Source organism: Ambystoma mexicanum, chromosome 4q (genome assembly GCF_040938575.1).
Source record: "Ambystoma mexicanum isolate Mex_15411 chromosome 4q, UKY_AmexF1_1, whole genome shotgun sequence".
Classification (NCBI taxonomy): domain Eukaryota; kingdom Metazoa; phylum Chordata; class Amphibia; order Caudata; family Ambystomatidae; genus Ambystoma; species Ambystoma mexicanum.
Window position 1 is genome coordinate 1,175,532,181 of NC_090928.1, and position 17,726 is coordinate 1,175,549,906.

Below are 17,726 nucleotides of genomic sequence, written 5' to 3' on the forward strand. Positions count from 1 at the left end.
CGTGGGGAAGGGATCCCTGACTCTTAACCAGAAGAATTTAATTTCAAGGCTATTTGTATTGTGTGACTTGGAACTTGGGGAAGGGAATCCTGAGTCCTGACTTGGGGAAGTAAATCCCAAAACTTGAATATGATTATTGCATCATAAATCCAAGTCATGGAATTCTGAGACTTTTTCTGTGTGGAGCTGTTTTATACTCGGGAAATGGAGCTGAAAGGAAGCTATGGGCTGGAAGAAGCTCAGAACAATGTGTTAAATACTGTTTTCTTATTGGTTGCTGACATCCCTACACTTTGTATAGTTATAGTTGTGAGGCCAAGTATAGGGGTTGGATACAGACAGATTCTTAAGTTGAACTCTTTTGCCCAGACTTTCCTTAAAGATTAGATAGGGAAATCCCACCTTAGCGTAGGGCAAGGTAGGCCTTTTTCCATCCTGACATATAAGTTAATCAAATGTGTTGTTTTCAAATTTGGAATCTGTTGTATGTGTCCTTCTTCATGATGCATTCACAGTGGCTAGTTGGAAATCAAGCTTCCATAAACTGGTCACTCTTCTCTCAGTGGCCTAGCCTCCTTCTCGCCTGGGGTCACTCATTCAAATTATGTTCTCCCTTCTCCAAATAGTTCCTCATGAACATCTCTCAATATTCCACATGTCTTCTCTTTACTCCTTCCTTATTAATTGTATGTCCTGTGTGCATGCATTATATATCTTTTTGATTCCACCTCTGCCTTGTGACAGAGGTGTGGCTTTCCAGTCCTAAAGGTGGGAGAGGAACCGCTGCTATTTAGAAAAGCCTATTTTGTTTGCATACTCTAATTTCTAATTAATTTATGCTAAATGAATTTAATCAATATTTTTGATTTTGCAAGTCAGCAGGGTTCGAAATTGAGGGGGGCTGGGAGCTATTTAGCTCCTGCTAGTAGCCCAAATTAGCCCAGTTAGCATAACAGCAACAGCTACCAGGTGCTACTTTTGTCTCTGCAGGCTCCTCATTCCTTAGTGCTAGCTTCTGGCCACTGGCTAATGCTGGATACTGAGGAGCTGATTTTAGGTCTTGTTTATCCAGTCTTAATTTCGAGCCCTGGTCACTGTTCATCTTTACAGACATTGAATGATTGCATACTGATCAAATTGGCACAGTTAAGTGTTTTTGCCATTTTTCACTAATTCAAAACATGGTGTGCTATATATTTGCTTACTGAACAGTTATCTACAAACTGTCAAAATGTCATGTTGATCGGAGCTTCCACTGTGACACAGCAACCAATTCACGATTACACATTTTAAGATGGATCAGGTTTTCTAGTGTGTAGTTGAGATGTTTTCCTACTGGTGGCAGTGGCAGTGAAACGCCTAAATATTCCCTTTTGTATGCTATCTATGTGTATCCAGGAAAGACATCTTTAGCAGAACATACTTTCCATAAGTTTCCATTTAACTGTGTCCAGAAAAGATGTCTATTTGCTATACATAGTTCAGTGGCCTTCCCCTTGGCCTGGGCTAATGAAGAGGTTATGATATGCCTGGATATGCCTGGACTTTGACACCTGAAGGAAAGGCCTTTGAATCTGAGGGCTTCCATCCAGTAGTAAAATGTCTGGCAAGGCCATTATATATTTTATCTTCAGAACTGGCGCAAAGGTTGTGAAGGCCCTTTGTGTGTAATCTGCATGTGCACTCCTGGGCTAGGTCAAGCTTGTATATGTTAAACCTGAGAAGTGAACTTTGGACGTTTTTGACCCCCCATTTTGACAATTTCCAGCTCCCCTTCCAACAAGCATGGAAAAGCAGAAATTAAAGTTTAAATTAGTTTTCGGTTCTACTCTGCACTTCAGATCCCTTTGGTTAAATGAAACCCATGTACATATATTCACTGGGATTGTATATACAGTGCTGTTACACATAAAGCTGCAACAGGCCATTTTTTTACAATATCATTTTGTACTTATTATACATACAGTCCTTAAATACATACATTTAATCTTCAAATGTACTTTCTTCTACACATATATAATCCAAATTGCTCTTCTATGTATTTTGGGAATCCAGGAACCTAGCACTTGTGATAATATCCTGGCCTTTTCTGTATTTGTGTCATGTTTATTCCTTACACATCCTGAACCTGCTGAATTCCTTTGTGAAGTAACTACAATTAAATGTGTTGGGCCAATATTTTAGATGGAGCATAACTCTTTGTTGGTCCTCTGCCTTGTCCTTTTGAATTGTCAAACAGTGGATGCAAGAAAATACGTAATCTAAACCCTTGACTTTACATGTGAAGTGCTGCCTTGACTATGATGGAAATCCAAAAGTTATTTTCAGGAAGGCCTTTGACAACTCACTTTATGTTAGGCCATTTCCTTTGCTCCATTCTCCTGACAGGATGAAGGGCTAAACAGTAGAGCTGTCAAACAAATTGAATTACTAGAAAATTATAGCACATAAGCATAAACCGACATCCTGGAGAAGCTTCCTTGATTGTCTGGTTCATTCCCTAAAGATGCACTGTATGCCAAGGCAGGTGCCTGATTATTCCCTGCACACACTTTCAGCTACCTACTCCAGTGTTCCTCTGATTGTGCTAGTCCATCAAATCCATTGGGATAGATGGCAGTGCCTAAAGCAAAGGACACCAAATGTGGGAAGATTACAGATCTGTTCTAGTAGCAGGATTGTGCAGAGAAAAGGATGCCAGTGCAGAAGGAGGTGCCATCACTTCCAGTAGTGAAGCAAGGCCGAACCATTCCAATCACCAAAGGCCAATTAAAATTGTTAATACACCAATTCAAGAAGAAAAAGTCCAGAATTGGTTGGTTTGGCAAACAGTGTTAGACTTTAACAACAACATGCTGATGGCTGCTTTAGACTAGTTAGAGGAAAACCATTAAGACCTCTTCAAAGAACTGCTACAATCCGATGCTCCGGAAACAATTGAGCTTGATTGTCACCACTGTTTTGTTCAGCCTTCGGGAAAAGAACGTTTCTGACAAGAGTTCACTTCCTCAAGTTATCAGATATCATGTCACGTGCAAGGCAACGAGAGACGATTGTCTTCAAAGGAGATATGCTACAGATCTTTTCAGATCTTGGTTCCTGCTGTGAAAATGTGAACTAAAACCAATTGCCTGTCAATTGCAAAATGAGGGCATGCGAATGGAGGTGTCCCTTCAAACTTTCATACAAAGTTGGAACTTTGCGGTATATAGATGCAAGCGCTATATAAATACATTAAAAACACAAAAAATACAAATAGCGAAGATGTTGTGTGGTTCCACAACAACACAGAGGTGTCGGGTGTACCAGGAACATGAGACCTGGCAGCGAGACCTAGGTGGCGCCCAACCATCTAAGCCAGTAGCGATAAGTTGAAGAGAAGAGGAAAAAGAAGAGGATTACCTTAGCAAGGGCACTTGAAGTTCCTGACATTTATTTGAGTGGCCAACATTTTGAGCTTCTTATGTTGGGGACAGTATTGTTGAAAATATGGGGATTGTATTAATGAGATTTTCTTTGCATTTTGGGGATTTTGGGGAGATTTAGAATATTCAACTGGGAGTCTTTCCCTTCCCACACTCTTTAGATCACATTTAACAAAAGATGAGGTTCCTTTGAAAGGGGGCGCTATAGCTCTTTTTGTGTGATGTTCCTAGGTATATTGTCATCTCTTGCCATCCGACAATTAGGGTATCCCTTTTCACCCTGGCACCGAAAGCCTGATCATTTGTTTTTTCTTGAATGAGGGGCACGTTCTTGTGGGGTCGTGGGGTGATGCTTTGTGAATTTGGGTCAGGATGTGTTGTACTGCACAGCACATCATTTAGAATGCTCCTCCAGCTAGCATTGTCCCTTTTAGTGCGGCATGCTTGCAGTTGTCACACGGGAGGTATTGCTGAAATTGTGGTTCATCACATTTCCTGTTTCATTATTCATGGAGATAGAAACCCTACGACAGGAGATCTGCCCTTTAGGTACTATTTCCCAAAAATGGGAGAAATGAGGAAACTAATGATGTTTGTGTCACTTTTTCTCCTGCTGAATTTAAGCCATTTTTTGAAAATGTATGACTAGCTGAATCAAGATCATTCTTTTCATCAAACGGGGTCAGGGGCATAAGTCACTGAGATACAAGGCCAGGATATGCCTCCTAGAACACCGCCCTTAAGTTATATCGGAACACTGACAGCGAAAATATCCAATTAGCATAGTGCAGAGAGCCTAAAGACCTGGCGGGTGAGGAGAAGCTTCACAAGGTCATAGTTGAGGATAACTCCCCAAGGAAGAACAATAGGGGCAGGAAATTACTTCATACGGTGATGCCCAGATAGACATGTGTGCTGTCCGACATCTTGGAAGCAGCCAGCTGCTGCATACATTTCAGTCTTCCTCACAACCCACCTCTGCAGTGCCTGCTGGTCAGTACGAGAGCCCTGCACCCCAGCTACAAGGAGCAGGCCCCAGGGAGCAATGTACAGTTGAGATGTGCACATTAGTACACGCTGGGGCATTCTGCCCCCCGCCCCCATAGAGAATTATCACATTATTCAGACTCATAATTATGCACATTTACCGCATGTGGTATTTTTAGGATACTACATGAAACAAATAGAGCGGGATTCCATAAATAGACAGACTGTATTTCAAATTCTGCTCTTTTTTACTGTTTCTGCTTATTAATGACGCTAAATGACCGAGGTTTGGGACCCTTTCTGCCCATGAATCCCCATCCCACCAGTTGCAATTACTCAATACCATTATTTAATATCCCTTGGTTTCGGTTTCCTTAGCCAAGCCGAAAGTCCAAGGTTGGGTAAGAATGCCAGCCAATCAGTGGGTCTACCAATCTGCTGTCCTTTTGTTCACTACAATCAGTATTATACATATTTAGAGGTAGTTTGAGGGTTGTCTTACAGATAAGAGATAGCTAATGAAATATTAACCAATATACGTTATATAAGCAGACATGTTCCCCTAACCAATCCCTCCCGCTAATAGGTTTTATGGTTTGCTCTGTAGGATGACGTCATAGATGATGCATGTTGTGATATAAGATCTGTGTGTAATCACGTTTGTGTGTGAGTGTGCAAGCATCTGTCTGATGTTTGTCAGTTGACCCTGCTTTATTAAAATGAGAATAAAGTAGTACTTTGCCATAGTCCTTGAGTCTGTCTGGTGTTGGTCTGAGATCTTTATTGGTAATTCTATCTAGCACAAGAGATGCTTCAAGGTGTTAAAGCACACAAGAATTGGCAAAGCCAACCGTTTTGGCTTGTCTATGGGTATTAGATAGGCATTCACCCAGCACAGCCATTATATTGTTAGGATAGTCTCTGGGGCCCGCAGAGCCTTGCCAAAGGTCTGAAGACTCCCAGCTCGCGGAAGGCTCTAACTCCTTCCCAGGTCCCAAGAAGTCGAGGCCCACACAAGGAGCAAGAAGTTACTGTGGTTTATTGAATGAAACTCACAGGGTCTGCTTGCATGAACAATATTCAGGCACATCTCGCCGCACTCTGGCTCGCAGGCCAGTTTTGTAGGTTTGTGATGCCATAGCCCGCGTCACCCAGCAACCTCCTTCTAAAACGAGGTCCACTATTGGCCCCTGAGTAATGGGTCCTGTATAGGACCCTCCAGCTAAGTTCAACTATTGGACACCACTGTGTCAGGTGGTGTGCTTGGATGATCCCCAAAGTTGCTACAACTAAGTCGCTACTGTGAAAAAGCCAAATGATTGGTTGGCACCCCTCGCCATCCGCTGCAAAACTCAGAGTCCTGATTGGTCAGTTTGCCGGCCCACAAGCCTGGGACCAACTTAGTTCTGAGCCCACGAGACACATGTCCTCGCCACAGGTCTACTGTGTCCAAATCATTGCAACTATGTGTCTGTGTATTACAATAGTGTGAAGGCAACTAATGCCATGAGAGTGTTCCAGTCCCATCATGCAAGATGTCTGAGGTAACCAAAATGTTGCAATCTGCTGTCGGGCCGTGGGACGGCTGTTCGTTCCCAGTCTCTGAACCTTGGCTTGTCCATGGCTTAGCCAAGTCACGTGGTCTGAGACTACTTGTGCAGGCTCAATTGCTTCGAATTAATGTGCATATTACAGGGAATATTCTTTATTGTTGCCGATGTCACCTTGGCTTGGAAGAATCTGGGAATATCTGTCATGATTCCTGCCCCTCATGTCCCCAGCCCTCCAAGATGTCAGGCTGGAGCCAGGCCACAATCACCTACATGGCCCTCAAAGGCCTCTCCATCCCTCCAAAGACCCACTTGGAGTCAGACTTTGCGCTTGTGGCACCAGACGCACTCACTCCCATAGGATAAAATTGGGGATTGGACTTGTAGTGCTTTGATGGGGACAAAATGGATGCCCCCACATATTTCGGTAACCAGAACTGCATGTGCAGTCTAGTCTTTTGGGTGTGGTTCAGCCTAGAGACACCTGGGATACCCAGAGACTATTTAAGCCACGCCCAGGCTGAGAAACATGCTTTGTGTTTTCTGCACCTGCAGCGTGACACTCAGTGTGTTCGGATCGGTCTCCAGTAGGCCTGCATCTTTCTTCTGCGCTCAGCTCCTGCAAGAACAAGAACACCGTTAGGAACAGCCTTACCTTGCGGCGCTTCTGACCATCATTCATCGCTTCTTCTGTTCTGCGGGCATCTTCGCTGGTGTCATTCCCATCCCGGCACGCCGCTTCCTAAGGAAAAGGGAAAAGAACAGAAAAAAGGCATTAGTAAGCTTTCAGAAAATCTTTGCTTATTTTTAAAGACTGTACGAGCTTCAAACGCTTACCTGAATCCCAGCCGCTCTGGAGGAACTCCGTCTCCGGGACTTCTCATCCATCTGCAAGAGGGAAAAGACACTCCAGGTTAGCGTGGAAACATCTAGAGGCGCTGCATACCGCGCTTACTCACCGCATTTCTTCTTCATAACTGGCATCCACGCTGAAATCGTTGCAGCACCTAAAAGACACAGAAAAAGAACTCAGTTCAATACAAATACAAAAGGGTTGCATCACGCTCTCACTCACCTTCGGCGCTACTCATCTCAGCAGCACATCACCATCTCTGGACGCCGGCCATCATCTAAGGAAGGAAAGGAACGAAGTTAGAGAACTGTTCAAAAGACTCATTATATTTACCTGTCGGACTCTTGCCAGTGAAGTAACTAGGCAGCAACGAGCCCGCATCAATCAACGCGCCCCTGTGCTGAAAGCAGGACGGAGAGCACACTTTCCAAGAAAACATGGCCCAGTCTCCAGTCGAGTAGATTCCAGGGAAGGGTTTGAGGTCATAAGAGGTCAGAACAGGCTGAGTGACATCCCCGTGGATACCAGGTGAGCGTTACAGTATCCTGGATACCTCGCTATTGGTTTGTTTTACACAATGGATTTTCCACACCATTTTTGTTTTGTGAGTTTATTGCATGGGCTCTTGGTCCCAATGGTGGTCAGCTGACACGTGTTTTGACCCGTAGGCCTTTATCAAGGCTAGTTATCAAGGAATGCTGCCCCTGATGGGTTCCTGGGATTAGGCCAAGGACATGTGTCCTAGGCAGCTGGGCTCTGCGTAGGCCCTGTGAGTCTGGTGGGTAGTGGCGGTAGTGCTTCATCATGGATCACCCACCAGACTCACAGGGCCTACACAGAGCCCAGCTGCCTAGGACACATGTCCTTGGCCTAATCCCAGGAACCCATAAAGAACTACGGGTCAAAACACGTGTCGGCTGACCACCATTGGGACCAAGAGCCCACGTAAAAATTCACAAAACAAGAAACGGTGTGGTAAATCCATTGTGTAAAACAAACCAATAGCGAGGTTTCCAGAAAACTCCCAGATCATACTACAGAGGAGGTGTGGGCTGCACCTCAACCCAATCCTGTGACCTTGCACCTAAGAAAAAAGGACACCCAACAAATAAACTGAGCTTAGCAAGGACTGTTCCTGACCTAGGGCCCAACACCAGAATTTGGCTTGGAAGAAGGAATGCCGCAATTCAACATAGTGGCCTTGGCAACTGTAGCTCCTGCCAGGGTTCGTTCAGCTAGCACAGCACCTTGCTGTCTGGAATTTTACTGAGACCGTTACGGCCTACTGTACTCTGTTGATGCTTGCTCTAGCTCAGGTTGTGGAGTTATCATAATATCCATAGGTTAGTAGAGATTTGGCGATTGGTCAAGGTCCCCCAGGTGCTCCTGTCCTTCCATAGGGTTAGTTGCATATAAGCGTCTGCAAGCATATGCACAAACTCTTCTTGCTTCTTGCATTTCCGCGGTGCTATACTGAGCCTAATGACAAAATAATAAACGTGCAGAAGGTGTACATGTCTATCTCATTTAACTGTTTGTGTTCTTCATGTAGATTGGTGTGTCTGTGTGTGTGTCCAAGTGCGCAGAATTGTCATGATGCCCACTCCCGGGGAGCTGGTTCAAGCCCGGCGTCCCCGAAAGCGGACATCCAGTCCCCAAGGAAGGACCCAGCAACCCCATATAGGGGCCCTTTGGACAGTGTCCTGGCACCTATGGCGCCAGGCTCATAAAAGACATCAGTCCTGGCGCCATAGGCGCCAGGCTCATTATGGGAGTGCTTGGGTGCACTTACCTGATGCAGACCATGCTGCAGGATCCCGGCCTCCTTGAGGCCTGAAAGGAACTACTTTACCTGTGGGACTAATTTACCATCCGGGCGTGGTCGGGGAAGGATACATACCTGGAACTTCTTCCAAGGCTATTTAAACCCCACCCGAACAGCCACACGTGCTTCGCGTTGTTCTGCATTTAGCAGCTGGACGCTCACCGTGTCTGCTCCTGCATCCTGACTTCTGCCACGCCTGCCAGCATCCTGGATCACCTGCAAAGGAAGAGAAGAAGAGAACAGAAGAGGGAAAAGTCCTTACCTGCTAAATCCGCATCCCGGAGACATCTCACCGACAATCCTGAAAAGGAAGACTTTAATTTAAAAACTCATCGCGTCGATCGCTGCAGCGCCGCATTCCACTCACCTTTACAGGGCGCCTCCATGTTCAGCAGCGATCATCCGGATTTGCAGTCACACCCCAGTGCCTAGGGAGAAAAACACCAGAACAAAAGGTGAGAGAGAGAAGGGAATAAGGAAAGCTAAATCTCCATGTTAAGACTTACCTGTTGATTCATTCCCTCTTCATTTCGGGTCCGCGCCGCATCCTGGCATTTCCGGACCCCGGCCCCTAAGGGGAAAAAGAGACATCAGCGTTAATGAGCGAATGAAAAGAAATTACCAAAAAACGCTCATTAAAGACTTCTACAAGGATTTCACCTCTCATCTCGGGTCGGTGCCTGTTCCCCGGCATTCCGTACCCCGGCCCCTATGGGGAAAAAGACACTAGCATTAGTATATTAATGCATGGACACAAGGGGAACCTCTTATCAAAAAACTTACCTCGAAGCCAAGCAAGTTTGGTTCTCACCAATCCGAAAATCCAGTGAAGTAACTGGATACCAACGCGCCCCTGCATCAGAAGCAGGATGGAGAGCTCGTCCTTCCAGACCCGAAGGTGAGACGCTACGAGAAATCACAGAAGGGTTTCAAGGAGGGTGAGAGGGGAAAGTGGGAGGCCGATTGCATTACCCCGCAGACAGTTAATCCCCTATTTTCGCCTACAGAAGGATACTTCTGCGAGCCAGACAAGCCAGATTTGGGGGCCCGGTCCAGTCCATCTTCCGAACCCTGCGCATCACCTTAGAAGAGGTCACAGCAGCGCGAACCAGGCTAGCGCCTCCGTGGGAGTCAGGTGAGCGTAACAGAACGCAAAGCCTTCCTACAAATTCCCACCCAGGCGCTATGGAAAGTTCTGAGATTGATCAGTTGGCCCAATTACTGGGGGAATTACGGGCCGAAGTACATGCCGCTCGTCAAGAGACTAATGCCCTCAGGAGGGAATTAATAATATCAAAGGAAAGAACTGATGACCTGGCCAGACAGCTTTTGCAAGGTCAAGCTGGGCAGACTCCTCTACCCGGTTCCGGAGGGAACCCCGCTCCTGTGGTTTCCAGTAACCCTGTGCAGATTAATCTACCTGGAAACATGCCGCTGGCCCCACCCGAACGCTTTGCTGGGGACCCCAAACGATTCGCCGTATTCATGAATCAGTGTCGTTTGCACTTCCTATGCAGACCTGGGGCCTTCCCTAATAATCAGACCAAGGTAGCCTTTGTATTGTCATATCTCAGCGGCTGCGCTGCAGATTGGTCAGTTCCACTGGTTACTCAAGATGACCCGATTCTCTGTGATTTTCAAAGGTTTCAAGCAAGCATGGAAAGGTTATTTGCTCGACACTCTCAGGGGCAGGCTCTGGATGACGAACTTCTATCCCTGCGACAGGGCAATCAGGACCTCCTATCCTATATTGCAACCTTTAATAGACTAATTGTGGAAACGGGATGGCCAGAGGATAAAAGAGTCACGTTGTTTTATCGGGGCCTTCGCGGAGAACTTAAAGATGTCTTGGCCCAAGTTGTAAATCCGCCCCAAGAATGCACAGAGCATATAGACTTAGTGGTCCAATTGGATCACAGACTTCAAAACAGAAAAGCAGATCGGTCCAGGTTTGAGACCCGGGTGTTGGTTAAGACCCATGCTAATCCCAAGGAAGTTGATGTCTCTGAGCCTATGCAAATTAGAGGGGTTAAAGGACCCTTAACTCAAAAGGAACGTGAAAGGAGGCGGCAGCTAAAATTATGTCTTTATTGTGGGAATTCTGACTACTTTCTACGAGATTGCCCGGCAAAACCGCCCAGAAAGGCGGTAGGAGCCGCTGATAAAAACCATGAAGACTCTGTTTCGGGAAACGACTCCGCCCGACAAGTTTAGGGGTCCGCTTGCCGAGCTTGAAAACTAACTCTCAGACCTCGCATTTCATTGTGCCAATGGTTCTTGTAGATCCAGAACAGCCTAAGCGGTTGCATGCAATAAAGGCATACATCGATAATGGGGCTATTGGAAACTATGTGGATCGTGAATTGGTCTCTAGGATTAACCTCCCTCTCCGTCCTAAAACCAGCAAAGATGTCATCACCACAGTCGATGGAACTGAAATTGCCTCTGGACCGGTAACACATTCCACTACTGAGGTGACTCTTATTGGTCCCGACGGCCATCGGGAGGGTGTTGTGTTTGATGTAATCAAGGCTCCACAGTTTCAGGTTATTCTTGGAATCCCTTGGTTAGAGACACATAATCCTCAAATTGATTGGCGAGCTAAGAGAATAACCTTCCCGGATTGTACACAAACCTGCTACCCAGAAAACCAGAAGATTAATCTAGCATCTGTAACCTCTGCCTCCATGCAACTACCTCCGGTATACCAAGACTTTCAGGACGTCTTCCAAAAGGAACAGGCCAACACGTTACCTCCTCACAGATCGTACGATTGCCAAATCGATCTGGTGCCCGGTGCACAACTCCCTTGTAGCAGGATTTATGCCCTTACCGAACCTGAGAATCTGCATTTGAGACAATATTTGGATCAATACCTAGCTAATGGTTTTATTTGCCCGTCAAAGTCCCCGGCATCCTCGGCTTTGTTCTTCGTGCTGTTGGGTGTCCTGACCCACGTTTAAGCTATCATGCTACAACATTTGGTGCTGTGGGCTTAGAAAATTCAAGATAGCGGAAAACCCACATGTGCGCCGAAATCCAGGAAAGCTGCGCAGTTTGTGTGCACACCAAAATGGTTGCCTCACTTGCCACCCACCAGTGCGAGAATGAAAGGCCGGGTTGCCAGGAGGGAAATGGGTTGCCAAAGGAAAAACAGTAGCGCCGTTTAGCTTCAAAGCGCTTTAAAACCACCATTGGACTACCCGCACAGTAGTCTGAAACCATTGGGAATGGCAATGCTGATTGCCAAATGCAACCTAGAATTGTGGGGAATTCATTTCTTAAATCCCCAAAATGGGTGCAGTACCAGTACTCACCACTATCCAAAAGCCGGCGTTTTAAAACCACCCTGTGTTTCTCTGAAGGCAGGCTCAAAATGCCTATTTTCAAACATTGCAACATGTGCAAAATATTCACTGAACACCAGCAGACATTTGGCAGAATGGAGTTTTGTGTGCTTACAAAATCGGGGAAATGAAGAGCCCAAAACAATGCTTATAACAAAACTGCTATGGAGTCAGCAGTTTAAGTTGCACTGGATTTAAAGACACTAAAATCGAAAATGTTTAGATTAAATGAGTGACCTATGTTTGGTGTCACATGCCTTTGTAACTGTTGAAATGTCATAGTTTTGCACTTAGAATCAGCATTCTAGCTGCATGTGTAAAATTGCAAGTTAATTTAAAAAGCAACAAAAAACATGACAGTTAGCTGAAAGTCTGGCTTAAGGAACTTGATTCTGCCTGGCAACTACCCCATCAGGAGTGAAACTTGAGTCACAGCTGTGTTCCCAGGCCAATCTGCCTTTTGCTGGCCACACTAAGTATATGCCATCTATCTGATAATTGAATTACCTGTGCTCTACAGGAGCTCTGAACAAAGCCTGTCTTGACTCAGGCAAAGGTTTTATTACAGCGGTCGTAAAATGTAGCTTCCTCTTGGCAGAAGCTGGGAGGGGCACTGCCTGTGAGAGCAAGCTGGCTTGGCAGAACTGGATAAACCAGTATTTCCACCATGTGACCTGGGAAACCACACCCCTTTGTAGCCAGAATATTGTTTAGAAATAGATGAATAACTCATGGTGCGGACATGTGAAAATTTTATAAATGATACCATAATTCTTGTGATTTTTCTGCCCACAGTTTAAGAGGTTTTTAGAACCGGTGGTATGTTCAGGGGGGTGTTAGCGGAAAAGTGGATATTACTCTAAATGTATGCATGTTAAAAATCTGAAACTTCATCAGTTAATGTCCATACTCCCTGCGCACATGTATGTAAAGTTGGGTCAATGTCAGAAATTGAAAAATCAGTTAAAAAGTCAATTATGTGCCATTTCTGAATGCAAGCTCTTAGAAACAGCAGATTTGGACAGAGACATGGCTAAATTCAGCCACACCATTTATATGTAATTTCAAGCAACTGTGTAACTGTGAAATATGTCTTTTGTTATCAAATATAGAATATGTGCAATCTGACAGGGGAGTGTCCTATCTGCAAGCCATAAAATGACATCACTCTGACTCACGGTTCCTTCCCCAATCAAGTGAGGAATGGAAATTTGACCAATGACAAGGGAGAGGGGCAAGTTTAGTTATGACCAACACACACACCCACTTGCAGAACATATAAATGGACCACTGAAACTTAGGTAGAGACTTTCAAATCCATCTGCCGCTGGAAGCTCTGCCGGAAAAATCCATACTTTACCTCCATCAAACCTCCAGAGAGCCAAACTAGAGACTTCAATCTATCCAGAACTAGAGACCCAGACCAGAGGTGAGTTTAAAACCTGACCAGATCCATGGCGAGGCCCATTTCACTCAAGAATATAGTGTGAGTACCTAGAAAACTGTGCAGAACCAATCTCCTAGTTAAAATAATATAATTCAATCTAGCTTAATCTAAGTAGAACTGTCTCCTAACTGTCACCTGTCATTTGCATAGCTGTCACTTGTCATTTTCTAGTTGCAAGCTGCACTTGTCATTTTGAGCTTTTAAAATTTCAAATCTGAAAAACGACCTTCACAAAATCGCTCATATCTCCGCGACCGTTTGTCTTAGAGACTTGCAATAACTTTCATATGAAAGCTTAGAATCGTGGCTTTCCTACGAACCTAGAACCGCATCCCTATAGTTTTACCGCAATCGCGGAACACGCATCCGCGAATTTTACCGCGATTTGCAAATTTCTCCACGTGTGAAAACAGAAGCTTCTTGCTTTCATTTGCCAGAAATTCGTTTAACCTGCTAAGTATCCCTGAATCATTGCTAGTGTGGGCCTGGACTAATATTAACTAGATACCACTCACCCTGAACCTCTAGAGGGAATCAAAAGCATTTTAGCATACTTTTCACTGAATTGCCAGCACATATCAAAGCATTTTGCCTGTGTTTTAAACTTCTGTTGTCTAAGCTTGCTGGGGATTGAACTGAATTACGTTGATTGCATTTCTGAGAACTGTGTGCCTTCCTCCCATTTCCTTGCATTGCATAAAGAGGGGGGGAGTGAATAGCCAGAGAAAAGTGATTACATTGTTTGGTTGAAGTCATATTGAGTATTTTCTGTACTGCATTCATTGAATATTGCATCCACCTGAGCTTACATAAAGCATTCTGTACCACCTTCTTCTTTTGTTCCTATTCACCTGTGTGCTACCTTATCCATTTTATGTCAACTCCTTATTGATTATAGAGAAGCGTGTCAGTGCCAGATTCTCTGTTGTTAATATTTATCATATCAGATTAAGTGTGATATTCAATTATTAATTTATTATAAAGTGTGATATACATATCTATTGTTTAAATTATCGAATAAACCTTTTAATTTGCAAACCAGAACTACTTCTTGGCTCAGTGGGGTCAGGGGGATTCCAAGAGAGGGGTGTTATATAGGGGTAGTCATCCAGAACGCATGAACTGGACATAAAGATATATCAATAAGGGTTTTCATTCAGTATTCTAGACTAGGCGTTGACTTAGCTGTCGTGTTGAATTGAATCCTCTTACAGTGCCCAAAAAAGAAGGCGACCTTAGAACTTGTATCGATTACCGCGCATTGAACCGGATAACGGTTAAAAACCGTTATCCTCTGATCCCTGAACTCCTTGACCAGGTGAAGGACGCTTGCATATACACCAAGTTAAATCTCCGGGGGGGCTTATCATCTGGTACGAGTTAAAGAAGGCGACGAATGGAAAACTGCCTTCCGTACTAAATACGGATTATTCGAGTACCAGGTGATGCCTTTCGGATTGTGTAACGCGCCGGCTGCCTTCCAATACTTCTTGAATGATGTCCTTCGGGAACTCATCGATGTTTGTGTTGTCGTATATATTGATGACATTCTGGTGTACTCCTCTTCGGAATCTGATCACAGAAAACACGTCAGGGCAGTACTTGAAAAACTGCGCCAACACAAACTATTTGCTAAATTGGAGAAATGTGTTTTCCATACCACAGAAGTCGAGTTTCTAGGTTTCATCCTGACACCCAAAGGAGTCCAAATGGACTCAAGAAAAGTGGATGCCATCCTCAAATGGCCATCACCTAGCTCTGTAAAAGGGGTTCAAAGCATGCTCGGCTTTGCCAATTTCTATCGCAGGTTTATCCCAGAATTTTCACACGTGGTACAACCCATTACTGCACTCTCGAGGAAAAATAAACGTTTTGAATGATCTGAAGAAGCCGAGCAGGCCTTTCAGGATTTAAAAGCTAAGTTTACCTCCGCACCTATATTGAAACACCCGCTTCCAGATCTCCCTTATGTCGTCGAGACTGACGCATCCAGCCTAGCCATGGGAGCTGTCCTGTCCCAAAGAGATCCCGAAACCAACCAACTGCATCCCGTAGCATTTTGGTCCAGAAATTTCTCGGCACCCGAGGTTAAATATGCAATCACGGACAAAGAACTGTTAGCCATTAAGTCCGCTTTTAAAGCCTGGCGGCATTATCAGCTTGGCGCTCGACATACCATCACAGTGATCACTGATCACCGGAATTTACAGTATTTGAAAACCGCCAAGGCTCAGTCATCACGGCAGCTCCGATGGGCTTTGTTTTTCGCTGAATTTGATTTCGTGATTACCTATCGACCTGGCTGCAAGAATGGCAAAGCAGACGCCTTATCCCGAATTGGAATGGGAGAATCTGATACAAACTCAGAACCAGTACCAATAATTCCCGAACAGAGGATTCTAGGCATGACTTTGTTACAGACGCTTGAAGACATTCAAGCCAGAGTGAAACAACTCCTGGACCCTACAACCTTACAGGAATGGATACAAAAGGGATCAGACTTTACCATAGATAATGGTTTACCTTATTTCCAAGGACGCTTATTCCTGCCACATAAGGAATTACACGAACTAGTTATATCCGGTTATCATGATACATTAATAGAGGGACACCCCGGTATTGCCAAGACAGAGGAAAAGGTGAAACGACAATTTTGGTGGCCCTCTTGGCGAAAAGATGTTAAATCTTTTGTGATGTCCTGTGGTGTTTGCGCCCAAAATAAAAGTCAAAAGAAAAGACCAGCCGGTCTCCTTCAACCTCTAGACATACCACCAGCACCCTGGCACACCCTATCAATGGATTTTATTAATAGTATTGTACCTCCTTGTTCGGGGTACAATACTATTCTGGTAATTGTGGATTTGTTTTCCAAAATGGCCCACTTTATTCCTTTGAAAGGTTTACCTTCAGCTTCTGTCCTAGCCAAAGAATTCCTCGAAAATATTGTTCGGCTACATGGATTCCCATCTATACTAATCTCTGACCGGGGAAGCCAATTCATTTCCCACTTCTGGCGCAAATGTTGTCAAATGGCGCAGATTGACGTAAGATTATTGACCAGTCACCACCCTCAGACCGATGGTCAGACCGAGAGGACAAATCAGACCCTTGAACAGTACTTACGGTGTATGTTACAGCAATCTGAAAGCAACTGGAAAGACATTCTTTGGATAGCCGAATACGCATATAATAATTCGGTACACTCTGGAACTGGCCACAGTCCTTTTTATACTTTGTTTGGGCATCACCCTCGAACCTCAAACCTTGACTCACCTCAGAACCTCGGAATGCCTGCAGTAGAACATCTGCATTCTACAATTACCCAAGCCTTCAAAGAGGCAACTGCGCATTTACAACAAGCCAAGAGAAAATACAAGGAGAATGCTGATCTACATCGGAGTGAAGCACCTCCGTATCAGATTGGGGATCAAGTGTGGTTAGCTACCAGACATTTACCACTCAAAGAGCCTCGAACTTTTAACCCAAAATATCTGGGACCTTATTCTATTACAGCAATAATTAAGCCAGTGGCTGTTAAACTTGATTTACCAGCTAGTATGCGAATTCACCCTGTTTTTCATGTGTCACTTCTGAAACCAGTGGTACCCGGAACCCGACTACTCAAACCTCCAGAACCTGTTCTAATAGATGGGGAGCCCGAATTCGAAGTGAAGAACATTTTAGACTAAAAAATGTTTAGGTCAAAACTGTTCTACCTAATTGATTGGAAGGGGTACGGACCTCAGGAGAGGTCGTGGGAACCCAGCGACCATGTGCATGCACCTCGATTAGTCAGGAAATTCCACAACTCTTCCCAGACAAACCAAAACCCCCGGAGAGAACAACCTTGGGAGGGGCCTTGGGGGGGAGTGCTGTCATGATGCCCGCTCCCGGGGAGCCGGTTCAAGCCCGGCGTCCCCGAAAGCGAACATCCAGTCCCCAAGGAAGGACCCAGAAACCCCATATAGGGGCCCTTTGGACAGTGTCCTGGCGCCTATGGCGCCAGGCTCATAAAAGACATCAGTCCTGGCGCCATAGGCGCCAGGCTCATTATGGGAATGCTTGGGTGCACTTACCTGATGCAGACCATGCTGCACGATCCCGGCCTCCTTGAGGCCTGAAAGGAACTACTTTACCTGTGGGATTAATTTACCATCCGGGTGTGGTCGGGGAAGGATACATACCTGATTGGAGGAAGGATACATACCTGGAACTTCTTCCAAGGCTATTTAAACCCCACCCGAACAGCCACATGTGCTTCGCGTTGTTCTGCATCTAGCAGCTGGACGCTC